This window comes from Euprymna scolopes, chromosome 32, assembly GCF_053919585.1.
Source record: "Euprymna scolopes isolate OS-2025 chromosome 32, ASM5391958v1, whole genome shotgun sequence".
Taxonomy (NCBI): domain Eukaryota; kingdom Metazoa; phylum Mollusca; class Cephalopoda; order Sepiida; family Sepiolidae; genus Euprymna; species Euprymna scolopes.
Genome location: NC_136513.1, coordinates 18185001 through 18203854, shown reverse-complemented (window position 1 = coordinate 18203854; position 18854 = coordinate 18185001).

The window sequence follows — 18854 nt, the reverse complement described above, 5'->3', positions numbered from 1 at the left end:
TTGTTATTCTTGGTGATTCCAATGCCCGTGTTGGAAAAGACTATGAGATCTGGAGTTCTCTTGGCCGCTATGGTATCGGTACCATGAATGCTAATGGCCTTAAGCTACTAGAGCTGTATTCAGAATTTAATTTTGCTATCTGTAGCACTTTCTTCGCCGTAAACTGAAGCACAAAGTTGGATACATCGACGTTCAAAGCATGGTCACCTAGTTGACTTCATCATAACTTGAACACGCGCCCTTTGAGATGCATATACTGTTGGTGTCGCTAAGTTGCCTGAAGTTCAAAAGAGTATGGCAGAAAAATCATCTTGATACATCTATATATGATATATATATATATATATATATATATATATAAATCATATATGCATCATATGTATATTATATATGCACATATTTTATAAGTATGTATATACATAAACTGTGCCAATCGCTTCATAGCAGACTAGTAAAATATAAATTTTTCACTAAATATACGTCACAATAAAATGAAAATTGTACCATCAAAATGGGTCTTTTAAGGTTAGTTATTTCTCAAAATTTTATTGAAATTCATGCTATATTCACGAAATTATAGCATTTTATTTATTATCAAGGAAATTATACTGGCCATGGCTTTATTACAGATCTCTTAAAATACCCCAAAATCAAGCGATTAAAGGTTAGCGAAAAGCAAAGGATATTTACTAAACTCGCGGAAGGATTGTCCATCAAAGATTTAGCGAAGGAGATGGAAAGGGATCCAAGAACCTTGGACTTATTCTTGAACAGCCGAACACCAAATCTAGAAAAATAAGGACATCAGGAGAAACCTTTCAGATCGTGATATTCGGAAAATTCGTGTAGAAGTACACCGAAACAAACAGCACCAGTGCTTCCGTTTTTGAAAAAGTTGGAATCGCTCCAAGATCCAGACAGGCCGGATACAACGTGTTGAATGAGACTGCAAGGAACGTCAAATCTCTTCCAAGGCCTCCATTGAGCAAACAGTATAGGGAAAAAGGAATGGCTTGGACACAGAATTACATGAAAATAGATTTCCGATAAGTCCTATTTAGGGATGAGGTCCATGCTACTCTTGACGGTCCGCATAGATGGACCAAAGTTTGAAACCCGAACGGAACACCGATCCCTTACAGAATTCATCGCCAACAAGGAGGTGAAGGCATTCATGTTTTGGGCGGGAATCATTGAAGATGAATTAGTTGGACCATGCCAAGTGCCAGAGGGTGTAAAGCTTATCAGCAATGCGTACACGGCCTTTTTGGATAATCATTTATCGGCATGACTAGATGAACTACCATTGTCACATAGCTTTCACATGATTTTTATACATGACAATGTACCGTCCCATTCTGCTTGGGGCGAGTGCAGCCTTCCGTGAATCTATAGGATTCGTTGGGGAAACTCTCATGACCTTACCATTGTGTTCTCCAGACCTTAACTCCATTGAATATCTCTGGTCTATATTAAAAAGAGGAGTTTATGAGGGAGGAGATCTATATACCTCAAAGGAATCCTTGGAGAGGAACATGGTTGATGTTGCTAGAAACTTGACTTCTTCGTGGGGACAAAAGATCAAAGAATAGGCTCCTTCTCGGAGGGATAATAGGTTGTTTTAAGTTATTTAAAAAAATGGTGGATATGTCGATAAATAATTAATTTATATGAGACCCATACTGAGGGTAGGCTTTTGTTTATTATTCTTTGACAAAAAATATAATAAAAAGTAAAGTTCGCAAGATAAGACATTGTATTTTTGCTCTAAAACAAAATTTTAAGAGACCTGCAATAAAGCGATGGACAGTGGAAAGTCCTCGATAAAGAATAAAATTGCACAAATATCGCATTCATTTAAATAAAAATTTTGGAAATAATTAACATTAAAGCAGTCGTCTGGTGATATAATTTTCATTTTGTTGTGACATATATTTAGTCAAATATTGATATTTTACTAATCTGCAATAAAGCGATGGACACAGTATATATTTATAAAATCTATATATTATATATTTATGATAAATATGTAATAAAGATAAATATTTCTTTTAACATGATGATAAACAATAAGCTTCGAAATATCATGAGTTTTCTTAGAGTTTATGTATTTTTCTCTTGATTTCATTAAATATAGATATGCTTTTTCTGAAATCATCGAAGTGCGTTGCCAAAATATCATTCCAACTCTGTTTTTCTCATCATTTCTCGAATCATTTATATACTAGCAAAAGTACCCGTTGTTGACTGGGTTCAAAAACAGCCTACAGAAAATGGACTCTGATTTATGAAAGTATGATAGGTTATGAAAAGGAAGGGTTGTAATGAGATAGGTTCGAATTTGGAGGTATCAAAACCAAAGCAAAATATGATGAAAGTAAAAATAAAATAGATACACCCCATAATTTATTATACCATACCTGTTCACACTGAAACACTTATGACAATATTCTGCGGATCTATATATATAAAAAAACCTTGTTAAACTTTGTGACATTATTATCAAAGTATACTTACGCAGATAGATATGAAAAGTCTTTATTAAAGTTTGTGCCTATTTCCATTCTATGGAGGTCAGGCGCGAACGCAGACAACACAATTTTATTATACCATCCCTATTTAATACTTATCAAAGTATTCTTATTTTATTATACCATCCCTATCAAAGTATTCTTATTATACCATCTTATTTTATTATACCATTCTTATCAAAGTATTCTTATTTTATTATACCATCCCTATCAAAGTATTCTTATTATACCATCTTATTTTATTATACCATCCCTATCAAAGTATTCTTATTATACCATCTTATTTTATTATACCATCCCTATCAAAGTATTCTTATTATACCATCTTATTTTATTATACCATCCCTATCAAAGTATTCTCATTATACCATCTTATTTTATTATACCATCCCTATCAAAGTATTCTCATTATACCATCTTATTTTATTATACCATCCCTATCAAAGTATTCTTATTATACCATCTTATTTTATTATACCATCCTTATCAAAGTATTCTTATTTTATTATACCATCCCTATTTAATACTTATCAAAGTATTCTTATGTACATCTATATCAAAAACATTTGTAAACGTCTTTTTTTAATTTTTTAATTTTTTATTTCCATACTTTGTGGACCAGGCGCGAACGCAGACCCCACAATTTTAATGAACCACCGTTCTGCCACATCAAATATACCCATTCCTGTATCTCGATACATCTACCATTATATGTAATCAGTTTTTTAAAATAGTCAACCATATAGAAGCCTATTCGTGACCACACACGCGCGCACACACACACACATTCTGCTTTATATATATATATATATATATATATATATATATATATATATATATATATATATCATATGCATGAAGTGAGAAAGTTATTCTCGCAACCCATTTCGCTCAATTCAGAAATTCTTCAAAGAAAATTAACGCCTAATGATTAAACGAATCTATAGCATCTCCGCGGGTTTCAGATCGATTTTAACGGCGTCTTATATCTTAGACATGCAACAACTCGCCGACACACGGATATATATCACCATGTTTCCCAGTTTATCGATACATCAATATAACATTCCCTTGATGATTCCGGTCTTTCTCCGCATTGTTTTTGGCTTTTAAAAAAATTCTATATATCTATATTCTTTTTTCATTTAATATACTTCCATAGAAATTTTTCTGTTACGTCAAACAAAATTATTTTCTTTACGTCACAAGTGTCACGCTCATACATGAATTCCATAGCTAATATAACATACTGACCCAACGGGTTACGGGTAGTCTAGTATATATATATATATATATATATATATATATATATATATATATATATATATATATATTAGCAAGAGTACTATATATACTAGCAAGGACACCCGGCATTGCCCGATTGTAAAATGCACTTAAATATAGTATTTTAATTTACGCAGATTTCGTATTTATTATTATAGAGTCACTTATTACATACTAGCTGGCTACCCGGCGTTACCCGGTCGTACAATATGCTTAAACATGATATTTTAATTCATGCAAATTGCATATGTATTCTTATATAATCAATCCTATAATGATTATTATATATTATGAGGAATACTTTTCCTGGTGGACTAATCCACAAAAGAAATTTAAAATAATAATGATATTAATTATGGCGTTTATCAAATTTCGTTTGTGTTTGTTTACAAAATCATGTCAGCTGATATTTGGGCTTGTCGATCTTAAACACAGTTCTTCTTCTCTTATAGATAAAAAAAGAAGATTTTTTACAGGAGAATATTTTATGTAAAATGTTCCACTGTAAAAAGTCTTCATTTTTCTATATTAGAAAAAAGCTATTTCTTTGGAACGCAGCCTGTTACCCGGGGAATAAACAGTATGCAACCATACACACATGGAAACATCAACGCAACGGGTCGATATGTCATCGGCTATAATCGGTATGGGTCGCTTCTTGTGTGTTCATTGCGTTGTTACAGGCAGCTTTCCGTCGTCGATTTAATGGGAGGAACCGCAGGCTGAAATCGAACGCTTGTAAAAAAATAGCGAACAAATGAATTTTTATAACGATGATATAATTTACATTTAACAAGTAGGAAGCATATTCCTCACGTACGGGGTGCAATGTATCGTTATTTTCATGGAAAGTGTCCGACTGAGCTTCAATCTATGGTCCCCCCTCGCAAAACTTTCACAAGAAACACTCGTCTAGCTGTAAACACTATCAATAATTCCCCCCACTCTTTATCTGTGCCTAAACCTAAACGTAGATTCCATGAACAAAGCTTCTTTCTTAGAACTGCACGCCTGTGGAATTGTCTTCCGTTTTCCTGCTTTCCGGCTGTCTACATTATGGTTGTCTTCAAGTCTAACGTAAATAAGTTCTTGATGAACCGTTCCATATAAGTTATCAAATTTAACAAATTTTCATTACTAATGATTATTATATTGTCCAATTTCTACTGTACACTCTTTAACCCTTATCCTTGAGTAGCCTCTTGGCCTTGATAATGTGTTGATACCTATGAAAAAGAAAAAAAAAGGAAAAAGTCCAATGTGAACAAGTTCTAATTGAATCGTCCCCCTAAGTAATCCAAGTTACAAAATTCCCACTGTTTACTATGCTAAAATCACAATGACTAATGTATACCTATTAATCCTTATCCTTGAGTGGCCTCTGGGCCTTGATAAGTGGTGACATCCATGTAAAAAAAAAAGAAAAGCTTCAAATGTTTTAAAACAATAGAATTATGTTTAATTCTTTGTTTCTTCTATTGAAAGAGAGAGAGAGAGAGAGAGAGAGAGAGAGAAGGGGAGTGAAAGAGAGACATAGAGAAAGAGTGAGAGAACGACATAAAAAGAGAGAATATATATTCATAGAGTTTGAACATTGTTGTGTTTCCGAATGCCTTGTTGATGAGTTCTCCGGGTTTGACGTTTCAAATTCTAAGGTCTTATATTATTTTGCCTCGGTTCAATATTATAAACAAACTGTCATTCTTCGCTTGAGTCATAGCAGAACATTTTCAAAATCACAAGCACCTGCTTAACAGATCTGCACCTCACAAATACAGACAACTTAGGCACAAGGTTCATTAATGTAGAAGCTCCCAACTCCCTCAAAAGGGCCTACGTCATTGTGCCATAGTTTCATGGTTCATATCTACAAGTTAAGCAAAGACTGAAGTTTATCTGTACTCAATATTGTTAGACTGTGGAAAGGAGTGTGGATTTTATTAAATACGAGATGGTTTCATTGGCAAGAATGTTTTCGATAGACAAGATGCAAGCAAGCAAGCAAGCAAGCAAGCAAGCAAGGTCTTTTAATTATATATAGAAAGAGAGAGGGAAAAGGAAAGAGAGAGAGAGAGAGGGAGAGAGAGAGAGAGAGAGAGAGAGAGAGAGAGAGAGAGAGAGAGAGAGGGGGGAAACAGAGTTCTAAATAATAAAAAAAAACATAAATTAAAATGAGGGAGTTAGGATGAGGGAAAAAATAAGAAGAATAGAAGAGATAAGAAAAAAGCTGAAAAAAAAAGACAGTTGAAAAAGATTATAAATAAAGTATGGGAAATAAAGGTGTTAGAGAGAAAGGGAGGTAATTGGAGATATAGAAATAAGGAGCGTTTAAAAAAAAGAGAGAGGAATACATGAAGAGAACGACAAAAATATCAGAGCAAAGGGAAATAACCGAAACACAAATAAAGGAAAGAGTAAAGCGAATATTAAAAAGAAGGAATAAATTAATAGAGAGTGGGAGACAAAAATAAAACAAAAAATAAAAAGGGAAAAGAATGAAGGGGGCGGAAGAAAGATAAGGGTGGTAGCAGGGGAGAGAAAAAAAAGAGAGATAGAAAAAGGAGCAATTAAAATAGTCGGATAGAGAAAGAGAGAGAGAGAGAGAGAGAGAGAGAGAGAGGGGAAGAGGGAGAGGAGTTGAATGCAAAGGAAAAAAATAAAGCATTAAAAAGCTAATTTGTAAACTGACTTTTATCCATTGTAAGACTGTCCAAAATGTATAACGATTTTTTTTTTATATGTTGACCCACTTTTGATCCCTTAAAACTATTTTAACCAGCTAGAGACTCTCCTTTTTCCTCTTTCTTTCTTATTACTTTTGGTTTAACGGAAACACTTGAATCAATGTCCGTCGAGCTGAAGATACCAAATGTACCCATTTTCGGTTATATTTTATTTCATTGCAACATCGGTTGGAGAATGAATAGGTTTAGTACGTTGAATCCAGTTTTTCTATGAAACGTAAGGTATTGATGGACGATTGAGCTAATATATTGTTTGCTTTAAATATAAGTCCGTGTTTCTATATACGTAATTTAACTTTCAAATCAATATATATATAAGTGTATAGTCCTTAATCCGCGGAGTTTCGAAGAAATACTTTCCTTCTCATCAGAGGGTAGGAATTAGCAAAATGCGGGATCGGATTTTGCATTCAAAAGTATTTGATGAAACAAGTAAGTCAAAGATCTTACTTGAGAACAAAAAAAGTGAAGCAGATGGAATATGGTGAAGAAAAAGGTGATTACACATGAATTGATAGTCTGCTATTTATCTTCCACCAGACTATCCACTCATGTGTAATCACCTTTTTCTTCACCATATTCCTTCTGCTTCACTTTATATATATATATATATATATATATATATATATATATATATATATATATATATATATATATATATATATATATATAGTTAGTTTCGGCCCAGAATGGGAATGACTTAGGATTTTTTCCTTTTTCACATTTGCTGTAATCTGAATGGCCTATTTTTTCATCCAATCAACGCAAAATCATATACGTAATCAAATATATAAGAGGTACATGTGTGTCTGTCGGTCTTTCTTTCTACCTCCATATTTTCAAATTCTATTTCCTCCGAAACTAAAAGTCGATGAGCGGCGCTAGAAGCCTCAAATGATTGGATTTTTTACGGACCGTTCCTTTATGATGTTTCTAGCCGGTTAAAATAGTTTTAAGAGATCCAAAATTAGTCACCATAAAAAATCTTTATACATTTTGTGCAGTCATATTGGTTTATTTTTAATTTTTAATTTTGTAACAATTCATATGCGTGTCACGTTCGTAAAGTGATAATGTCGCCGGTTTAATGCTACGGTTTCGATTCTAGCTAATGGCACCCAAATAATTTTTTTTTCTTTGGAAATCACGACTTTATAATAATACTAGACTACCCGTGACCCGTTGGGTCAGTATGTTATATTAGCTATGGAATTCATGTATGAGCGTCACACTTGTGACATAAAGAAAATAGTTTTATTTGACATAACAGAAACATTTCTATGAAAGTATATTAAAATGAAAAATCACGGAAGGATCATTCAAACATGAAAAAAAAAATCCGCCCTATTCGTGTAAAGTTACCTATTTTTTCGAATAATCGCTCAAAAATCGAAAATTAAACATGATTTTCCTACGAATCGAACGCCGACGAAAGTCATTTAGCAGCAAAAACGCACATGAACCTACCTATAAGAAATATAAGAATGAAAAACCCATATTGGAATCCTTCAACCAAGTTATAGAAACTTAAAATCTAAAAAAAAAAACAATTAATAAAACCTGAAGCAAAAAAATAAAACCTAAATAAATAATAAATAAATAAAATGAGACTAATATTGAAACAGATTAGTAAATGTGTCCACAAATTCACCGTTCTCACACAACTATTTTGTATCTAGAAATGTAAACAAAAAATAAAAAAAGAAGGAAGGAAGGAAGGAAGGAAGGAAAAGGGACGGATAGAGTGTTATCACATTTATGCTTTTTAATAAATAAGATCTCCCGATGGAATAATTTATAATCTAGGAACCGTGATACACGTACGTTAAAGGTACTACGGCGTTAATATATAGATTCTAAGATAGATTAGTCATCTCTGTCCGAAAACGAATTTATACTCTTACTTATATTAATAATAAGGATACAGTATTTGTGTGTCTTAAGACAAAGTTGTACTAGTTGTCTTCATTAATACGGATTTCGTGTCTGTTTGTCTGAAAACGAAACTATACTATTACTTTTATTAATAATTATGATTTGGTGTGTCTGTCTGGAGCCGAAAATATATTTATAGTTTTATTAATAATGGAGATTTGGAGTGCTTGTCTGGAGCTGAACATATATCATTACTTCTATTAATGATAGAGATTTGGTACGTGTCTCTCTGAAAATGAAACTATGTTATTACCTTTATTAATAATGGAGATTTGGTGTGTCTGTCTGGAGCCGAAAATCTATTATTACTTCTACTAATGATGGAGATTGTGTATTTGTCTGTCTGACCTCATCACTTTTATTCATTGCATTTATTTTATCGAAATATTATTTCACCTAAAGTAAGGCATATTGCCGCCGAGATGTAAGGATTCACTGAAACTAAGAGATGAATGAATATTGAGTATTCTAAATGAGGATTGTAGCATAAGATCTTTATTCACCTTACATTTAATTTCCTTATAACTCATATACTAGGAAATACTACTACTACTACTACTACTACTACTACTACTACTACTACTACTACTACTACTAATAATAATAATAATGTATAGCGGACGGTTATTGCTGAAAACCGCTGAAATCTTTAGGAAAATCCGCGAATGTAGGATCTAATCCACTTAAACCACTTCTCACGTGACAGATAGTCATTAGTCTCTAAATTCCATTCCGTGTTTCCAGATTTTCCTTGAAGATCCGTTGCCAAAACACTGAAAAAAAATTGGGGGATCGTCCTACCTCTCCAGAAAGTATCTCGCCATCCTCTATCTGTACAAGGGTCAAATCTAACCAAAAATGGAATGCTGTTGTCACATCTGGGGTGAAGTTATAAAGAGCGCCCTTTCTCTGCCTTGATAGGATACAAAACCGCCTTCGAAATCTAACGGGCGATGCCTCACCACTTTCTCTTTTCTTATAGAAGAGACGTCGCGAGTCTGTTTCTGCTCTACCGTTAATTTTATGGTAGGTACTCGACAGAGCTCCAATCTATGGTTACTTCCCGCCAAACTTTCGCAACAAATACACGCCCAGCGGAAACAACCGGCAACAACTTCCTGCATTCTCTATCTGTGCCAAAAAATAAATGAAAATTCAATGAGCAAAAGTTTCTTTCCTAGAACTGTCCGTCTGTGGAACGCAATATCGCGGGTCTTCTTGACACTATAGTCTTCAAATCCAATGTGAAAAAAATTCATATTGAGTCAGGCACCTAGATAATGTATCCCTATGCATGTTCCACATGACTGTTGTCTCGACATCTACCTAATACTCAACTCTTATCCTAGAGTGGATTTTCATAAGTGGTGACCTTCCATGTAAAAAAAACAAAAAAACGAAACAAACAAAAAAAACTTCATGTAATTTAGGAAATCTCTGCTTTTGCAACTGTTTATCCAGAAGGATGTTGGTTTCACACGAAGATATCAGCGATTTATCCTCACAATAACTGCCATGCTGGACAAGTAAAGTGCTTTTAGAAAATCCTCTGACCTGATGTGTTCAGTCTGGTCAAATTTAATCTTGCGGATCCATTGGACCATGGATCCGTCATTACAGACAAGCGAAAGAGGATTGAGCGACGGTCCAGCATCCACTGCTATTGTTATTATGGTCCAACAGCCACTATTATTGTTAATATTTTGCTAATTATTCGCAACTAGCGAGGGGGGGGCGTGATTTCAAAAGTAAAAAAAAAAAATCTTTAGGTGCCATCAGCTAAAATCGAAGCCGAAGCATTCAAAGGTGGTGAAGTTACCACTGTATCAACGTAACACGCTTATAAACCGATTAAAAATAAACTAAAGTGTATGTACGAAATGTGTAACGACTTTTTCAATTTTAACCTATTTTTGACCCCTTAAAAACAATTTTAACCGGCTAAAGACCTATAAAAGAGAGGTCTGTAAAAAAAATCCAATCGTTTGAAGCCCCTAGCGCCGCTCTACGACTTTTACTTTCGGAGGAGATAAAGTTTGAAAATATGGAGTCAGACCGACATACAGACAGACATGTAACCGTTTATATATTAGATTTACTAATGCATTGTTCATTACCATAAATTTAGTGATATCTTTACAACTGGTCAGAAAGTTATGCATTTCAATCTGTAAAGTATTTTCAGTATTCACACATCACATCAGTGGTACAGCCATGTATGTACGAGGGTCTTCTCTAAATTAAAGCCCACTTGATTTGAGTCATCATAACAATACAATTTAAAATTCCCTTTGATATATTCTGGCGAAGTAAAAAATAAGAAGCCTTACTTTTGGAACCTCCTTCGTATAATTACGTTTGGCCTATAAATACTCGATTCAGACTAACTTATTTTTGTCTTATACTACAGGGTGGAACTATAAAATTGTCACCATAGCAAAAAAAAAAAAAAAAAAAAATTGTTTCCATTTCCGTTTTACGAAATCCGGTCTTCTTTTTTGTTGTAGACCATCTACAAGTCGGCCAGCTGTGTACAAATCCCAAGAGCGATAAGAGCCTTCTATCATGTCTGAAAATGACACAATATTCAATGAACGAAATTGGAGATAGGCTGTTGTACAACATATGCTTTCTACCGATTGAAAGTATAACGTGACCATTGCTAGCACCCTTAAAATGCATCGCTGGATTGCCACGAATAACAGGGACGTACGCAGGGTGATGAAAACAAAATCTCTGGTCACGGTTATGGTCTTTGGTATGGTTTCGAGTGAGGGCCGCATCATGCCACCTCACATCTTTGAAGTCGGCTTGAAAGTCAACACCAAAGTTTACCTGGATGTTCTGAAGAGTGTGGTTATTCCCTGGTGCAATCAGGTGGCCGCTGGCTTACCCTGGGTGTCGCAACAACACTCGGCGCCGACCCACGCCCAAAGAAACCCAGGCTTGGCTCAGAAAGAGTGCTACGACTTTGTACCCTTCTCTCACTGGCCTTCCTCCTCCCCCGATCAAAACCCGCTCGATTACTTTGTTTGGTCATACGTTGAGAACATCACCAACATGACCTTCCACAACACTAAAGCTATCCGCCGAGTTTTCGCCGAGCTCCCGCTGGCACTTGTGGAAAAGGAATGCTCCCAGTTCCAGACCCGTATCGAGGCGATGATTTAGACTGAAAGTTGCTACATTGGATAAATGTCAGCTGTACTACATAATCAATTTACCTGAATTGATTTGTTTTTGATAAAAGTTTTTAAAATAAAACTGTAGTGTTGTTTTTTAGGGCGACAACTTTATCGTTCCACTTTGTATATTAATGAACCTTAATGAACCTAATATAATTTCGTTTATGATTTTTTAAGAATTTTGAGACAAATATTGATTATTCGTATTATTTGAATTCTTCGGACTACTATTCTCATCTTGAGTACAAATTTCACAAAGTAAACCTCGACCTGTTTTAGGTGTGTCCTGTTGAACTCAGGAATCTTTTTATCGAACTCAAGAATCTTTCTACAGAACTCAGGAATCTATACGTAATTGTGAACGGAACACGTTAGAGGGTAGCATGCCCTCGTTCTATCAGACATGACTTGATAGATGTCCTAATTAATTCTCAATTATATTCTGAATGTCGCCTTAACTGGGGACTGAACCATAAGCCTCCAGATTAGTATAACTTTAAAACTGAAGTTCGCCAAGTATTTTATCCACCATGCCACGGTTGCTTTCAGAAAGATTCCGGAGTTCGACAAGATACATCTTTTCATAGTCCAAAATGAACAAATTGCCAGTAAAACTTTGGATGTTTTCTACTGGCGAATAGACAGTCCTATGTATCTTTTTTTTTTTTCATTTTTCTTAAACTTTTTCTTCTAGGGGATGGGACATCCAACCAGATGTCTGACATTTACCCCTATTTTAGTGAGTCCAACCAAGAGATCTTTTCAGGATTCTAGCCGTCCCTTTCAGAGCAATCGTTTGTATTTCACTTGCACTTGGTTCACCGGGTATGCTTGCTATGTACTTTTTAAAGTTCTTTTTCATTAGCCCAGTTGCTCCTATGATGATTGGTATAATTGAAACGTCTTTTAATTTCCAATTTCGTTTCATATCATACATAAGTCCTTGATACTTTGTTATCTTTTCCCTCTCAACACTGTTAAGCCCTGTATCATTGGGTACACTGACCTCTATTACGGTCGCTTTTTTGTTTGCTCTGTCCCAAATCACTATATCTGGTTTAACAGCTGCGTTTTCAAGATATGTAGCAGTAGGGATTATGTAGTCATGCACAGAACCAAAATCATACCTCAGCCCACAGAAACAAAGCCATCTCAACAGTGACATAGAATGTGTTGGCTTTGGATGCGTTCGTTAATCTATTTTCATCAGATTTTGGCATGCGTTCTAGAATCGTTGGGTCCTGACAGAAAGAAGGAGGAGAAAAACATTGATGGAGAAATTAGTACAAAGACAGTCAGGTTAATGATGAAAATGAGGAAGACAACAGAAATTTCGGAATGAAAGGCTCAAAACGAAGCGTGTTTTCATTCGAATTTTAAAAGATGTCTATTTGATGCAAATCATTCGCAATAGAATAACCAATAGAACCATCTTTAAATTTCATTTACAGAAACTTCAATTGACACATGTTTCCCATTATCTAATCATTTAACAACAACAACAACAATTAAAAAAGAATATCGAATTAATAATAATAAATTAATAATAACATGGTAATAATAATAATAGTGGTAAAATAATAATGATAATAATAAATCATTAATAAGTTATTATTTGAACTCAAATCTTTTGTTTCTTGTACAAAAACATTTGAACAACTACAACAACAGCCTTATACCACTTTCCCCACTCTGTATCTATGCCTTAATTTAAACACAGATTCCATGTAAAAGCTTTTTTCCTAGAACTGCCTTCATGTGGAACACTGTTGCGCTGGCCTGCTTCCCGGTCGAATACAACATTGTATCCTTTAAATCCAATGGAAACAAATTCTTGAGTCGTCCTCATAAATAATCAATGCTACCCAATTCCTTTCACAATTACTACATTACCACCTTACATTCATTAACCCTTATCCTCGAGTGGTCTTCGGGCCTTGATAATTTGTGTCTCTCAAGTAAAAAGAAGAAAACCCCCCAACTTATTTCATCTGCTATAAAATTGGCGATAATTTAAATGAACGTATTTTATTTCTGAAATCCAACATTGATACGCGATACCTATATTCGAAACTTGTTATATCATGCGCAGCGCTGTTTATTTTTATTTCGGAGCATTGGATAGTTTGATATAATTTTCTGAGTCTGAGATGGTTTATCCACGTAATGCTATACTGTTAGCATTTAAAATTCTCGTTCTTCCCCTGGAACATGACACATATGACTACGTCAAAACAAATTCAATATGGCTTCCCGTTTTCAAGATGGCGCCCATTTTAAATTTCTTGTGATAATTTAATCGGAGAGGAAGTTTCAATTAGATGCAATTATGCTACCTTTTCTTATATAAATAACGTAGCAATTCCGTCTGCTTTTGGATGTGTTGAAGGCAGAAGAAACACTTACAAACGTTATATTATTCAATTCAATGCGAATTGATTATGAGAAAACATACTGTAATATTCATACGCGTCTAGCCAACAATGATCAAATTTCAATAATTTGAAAATATTTTAGTTCCCATTCGTATTGATAATTGTTTCAAAATCAACACTAAAACTACGTCAAAGAGTCAGTCTGCTTTCTTCTTCATTCTATTCTTTCTTTATTCTGTATTATTTCTATCATAGTAAACAATTCGTCAGTGCGTGTGTGTATGTGTGTATGTGGTGTGTATGTGTGTGTATGTGTGTGTGTGTGAAAAAGATGAAATAGAGATAGATGGGATCAGTCGGAGATACAGAGAAAGAAAAAGAGAGGGGGAGATGTTGAGGGTTACGGTCGTAGGGAAAGGTAGAAACAAAGCCAACTGAAGATAGACCAGAGATAGAAGGGGAGCAGTTAGAGATATTCACAGAGGGCGAGAGAGAGATAGAGAGATAGAGAGAGAGAGAAAGAGAGAGAGAGAGAGAGAGAGAGAGAGTATGTTACATTTTTTTTTAAACTGTTCTACTTTTGCCAGTACACCAGCGAAATGGAACGCACCTCAGTTATAGTCAGCTAACATACTTCCTAATTTCTGGCGTTAACAAAATAAATTAGTTTCTTCGCATTTTTCTTCCACACCTATAAATTATTTGTTATTTTTATTTCAATAATTTCATTTTTATACTTTCAAAAACATATATTTATTACATAAATGAAAATGTAAAACTGTTATTTTTAAAATAAGAAAAAAAAAAACTTTTATTTTCGCAATTTCTTAAACATATTTCTTATAAAATTTCAAATCAAATAAAAAAAATTATTTTCTGTTTTGTTATTAAAAATGCGTATAAAGGCTAATCATGCTATTTTTTCTATGTATATAATTGCGTTATTTTTTATTGTATACTTTTCAATAATGTCCTTTTCTTGTATTTTATTTCAATAAATCACTTAACAATAGAAGCACTGAAGAACAATGAAGGGGAAGGAACTGATTTACCCTGTCACTACTTCCGGTACGGCTACGCCGGAAATTAGGAAGTACTTTAGTTGACTATAACCTGCATGTCTTATTATTAAAACCTAAGGCGTAGACATTATTTTTTTTTACCTCATTTGATGCAGACAGTAAAACTGCGCATGAAATCTAGTTAAATCAGCTCATAACTGCTTTATAGTATAATAAAGAATCTCGGTTCTTAACCATCAACTGTCGCGCCTTTCTTTCAGTTTATGCAATATCCTGTTCTGTTTATACAGTATCCTGGCAAAGGCGAAAAGGTTACAGGGAAAACATGAGAAGTTGGCCATGAAGCGTATCGTATTCATGAGATGATTTGTTATTATCAGCCAGCAACAGACGTCAGGGTGTTTCAGAGGTTTTTACGGGATGGAACAATAAAATTGTCGCCCTAGAAAAGACGAAATGATACCGTTTCCCTTTTATGAAAATCGGTTTTCTTTCCTTTTTTGTTGTTGTTGCAGACTACCTGCTAGTTGGCCAGTTGTGTACAAACCTCAATAGCAATAGGAGCCTTCTATCATGTTTGAAAGGGACACAATGTTCAACTAACGAGTGGCTCTGTCGGTGGGGCATTAGAATACGCGGACTGCCGCCCCTGCAGAGGGTAAAAGTCCCTCAATGAGGGTCCTGGATATGACCAGCTTGTGGTCTTTGGGGAGTGGAGCCACCCTTTAATTAACATTGCTCCCAGGTCCACTCTGACCCGGAGTGGTAGTACCTGTTAGGGTCCCAACTATGTGTTAAATAGAAATCGACGTGAAAACAACAAATATATTCTATTAAAAAAAAATTTCTTCCGAATCTTTGGATTCGGCATTAAATAACCCGAAAAGGGTTGATATTCCATAAAACAAAAACAACCAACCAACCAATCAACTAACGAGATCGTAGATCAGAGATGCGCCGCTGTACAGCTGATGCTCTCTACTAATCCAAGTTATGGCAACAGGACCATTGCAGGCATCCCTCCGAATGCAAATCCGGATAATAGAGACGTGCCAAAGGTGATAAAAACAAAGTTTCCGGACACGGTTATGGTCTTTGGTGTGGTTTCAAGTGAGAGCCACATCATGCCACCTCACATCTTCGAAGTCGGCTTGAAAGTGTGGTGATCCCCTGGTGCAATCAGGTGGTCGCTAGCAGATACTGGGTGTAACAGTAGGACTCGGCGCCGACCCAAAAATATTAAGGTTAGCTTGAGAAGACTATGACATTGTACCCTTCTCTCACTGGCCTCCCTCCTCCCTCAACCTGAATCTGCTGGACTATTCGTTCGGTCATACGTCAAGAACATCACCAACATGACCTCCAACAATACAAAAGTCAGCCTGATCGCCACCATCCATCGAGTATTCACCGAGCTCCCGCCGGGGCTTGTTAAAAGAGAATTGTCCCAGTTCCGGACTTGTGTCAAGGCGGTGATTTAGGCTGAATGCAGCTACATTGAATAGATGTCAGCTTTACTTCATACTCAAGTTACCTGAATGTATTTTTTTTCGATAAAACTTTTAAAAATAAAGCTGTAGTGTTGTTTTCTTTAGGGCGACAATTTTATCATTTACCCTGTAAACATTTGCTCGTAAAATTTCAAATGTTTAGACCCAAAATTGGCTGAATAGTTTGGTAGAGACCTCAAAGGTCAAACTTTTAAACTTTGACTACTTGGCACACAAATGTTGGGCCAAAAACTGATTAAAAAGCTTGCCCCATGTCTGATTACACTTTATGTAAAATTCCAAATATTTAGACCAAACATTGGCTGAGTAATTTGGTAGAGAACACAAGGGTCAAATTTTTAAAACTTTGACACTAATTTTGATCCCTTAACTTTCATTATTTTGGTCTCAAATCGAATTTAAAAGTTTAAAAAGTTTAGCCCATGTCCAAGTTACCTACATCTAAAGATTCAGGTGTTAATACCCAAAATTGGCAGATGTGTTTGGTAGAGTTATCAAAGGTCAAATCGTTGAACTTTGAGCCCTTGACAGCCAAATTTCTGTCTAAAAAAACGATTAAATAGATTTTCCTAAATCTCAACACACCTTATGTCAAATCTCAAGTCTGTAAACCGAAAATCGATAGAGAACTTTGGAAGAGAAATGTACACACACAGACACACACAATTTCACTCAATACCGAAATAGGGCAAGAAATATTTTTTATTTGTTTTACATAAGCATTAATATGTTGCTACACATTCATGAGCATGTTTCGATCCGCCAGCGACTAGTAACTAGAAACCTTTTCAGGCGATATTTCCTATGCATAAGAAAGATCGCCTGAAAAGGTCTCAAGTTACTAGTAACTGGCTGACCGAAACATGCTCATGAATGTGTAGCGACATATTAATGCTTATTTAAACAAACAAAATATATATATATATATATATATATATATATATATATATATATATATATATGATAAAATACCTTTGAAAGCTAAATTACAACGTAATATTATGAAAATAAACAAATATTAACTTGTTTATAATTAATATTTCGGCGCTATACGACGTCTTCAGAATTTGTCTTTCAAACGTATTTCATATGTATTTTATTTTAAATTTCAGTCAACACTTCTGTCACGGAAAACTAATCCTAATATATATATATATATATATATATATATATATATATATATATATATATATATATATATATATATATATATAGTCTAAAGAAGCTTCGAATAAAAAAATGCAAAAATAAAGAATGCAGTTTAAATTCCCGGATGGAAAAAATATATTAACTTTAAACTATCGCAGACTTAGCACCTACATTATCCGACTTCTAAAATGTTAATAATGACCAAAGTGAATTCATTTATATAAGGAAGAAAAAAAAAAAGAAAAAAAAGCCTTTACTAAAATTTTTAAACATTGTGTTATATATATATATATATATATATATATATATTTATATATATGTGTGTGTGTGTGTGTGTGTGTGTGTGTGTGTGTGTAAATAATATGTTGTATTTTAAATATATATTATGTCACTAATAAAAGCGGATTTTCGACCCCCATAGCAAAAAATAACAGTAAAATCTTGCAAAATAAAATTGACTCATTGTAATTTTTGCAGTATGCTCAAGAAGAAAGAAATTTCATACATCTTTTACTCTCCGTAAAACCGGTGAATTTTCAAAAAGTCCCCCCAAAGTTCTAAAAACAGGAAAAAATGGAACCCAATGGTATGTCTACATATTCTTCGGTAAACAATTAAAACAACCCGATTTTTTAATTTTTTCAGCTGTCAAACTTTCTGATAAGATAACCTAAAGGGAGGGGATATGAGAATTTTTGTATATTATTTTCTGTCAGTTTTTATATAGTTCAGCTTTTTTTCTAAGAAAATCTGCTAAAATTTTCTTCTTTTTTTTTAATTCAATTTTCCCCCCAAACAAGGTAAAGTGCCACTTTGAAGTAGAGGGCTACTATCGGGGACATAAGTGTCAGGGGTATTGTCAAAGGAGATGAGTAGCAAGATGTCTGTTCTTTCCCAACTGTACTGATATGCAGAAGTTCAAGTGTAATGTGAACAGACATCTTGCTACTCATCTCCCTTTATAATATTGATTACCTAAAGAGATGGTTCATCATGAATATGTCCAACGTTGGATTTAAAGACAACCAAATTGTAGTCAGCTTGAAAGCAGGAAAACGGAACAGAGTTCCACAGTCATACAGTTCTAAGAAAGAAACGTTGTTCATGGAATCTACGTT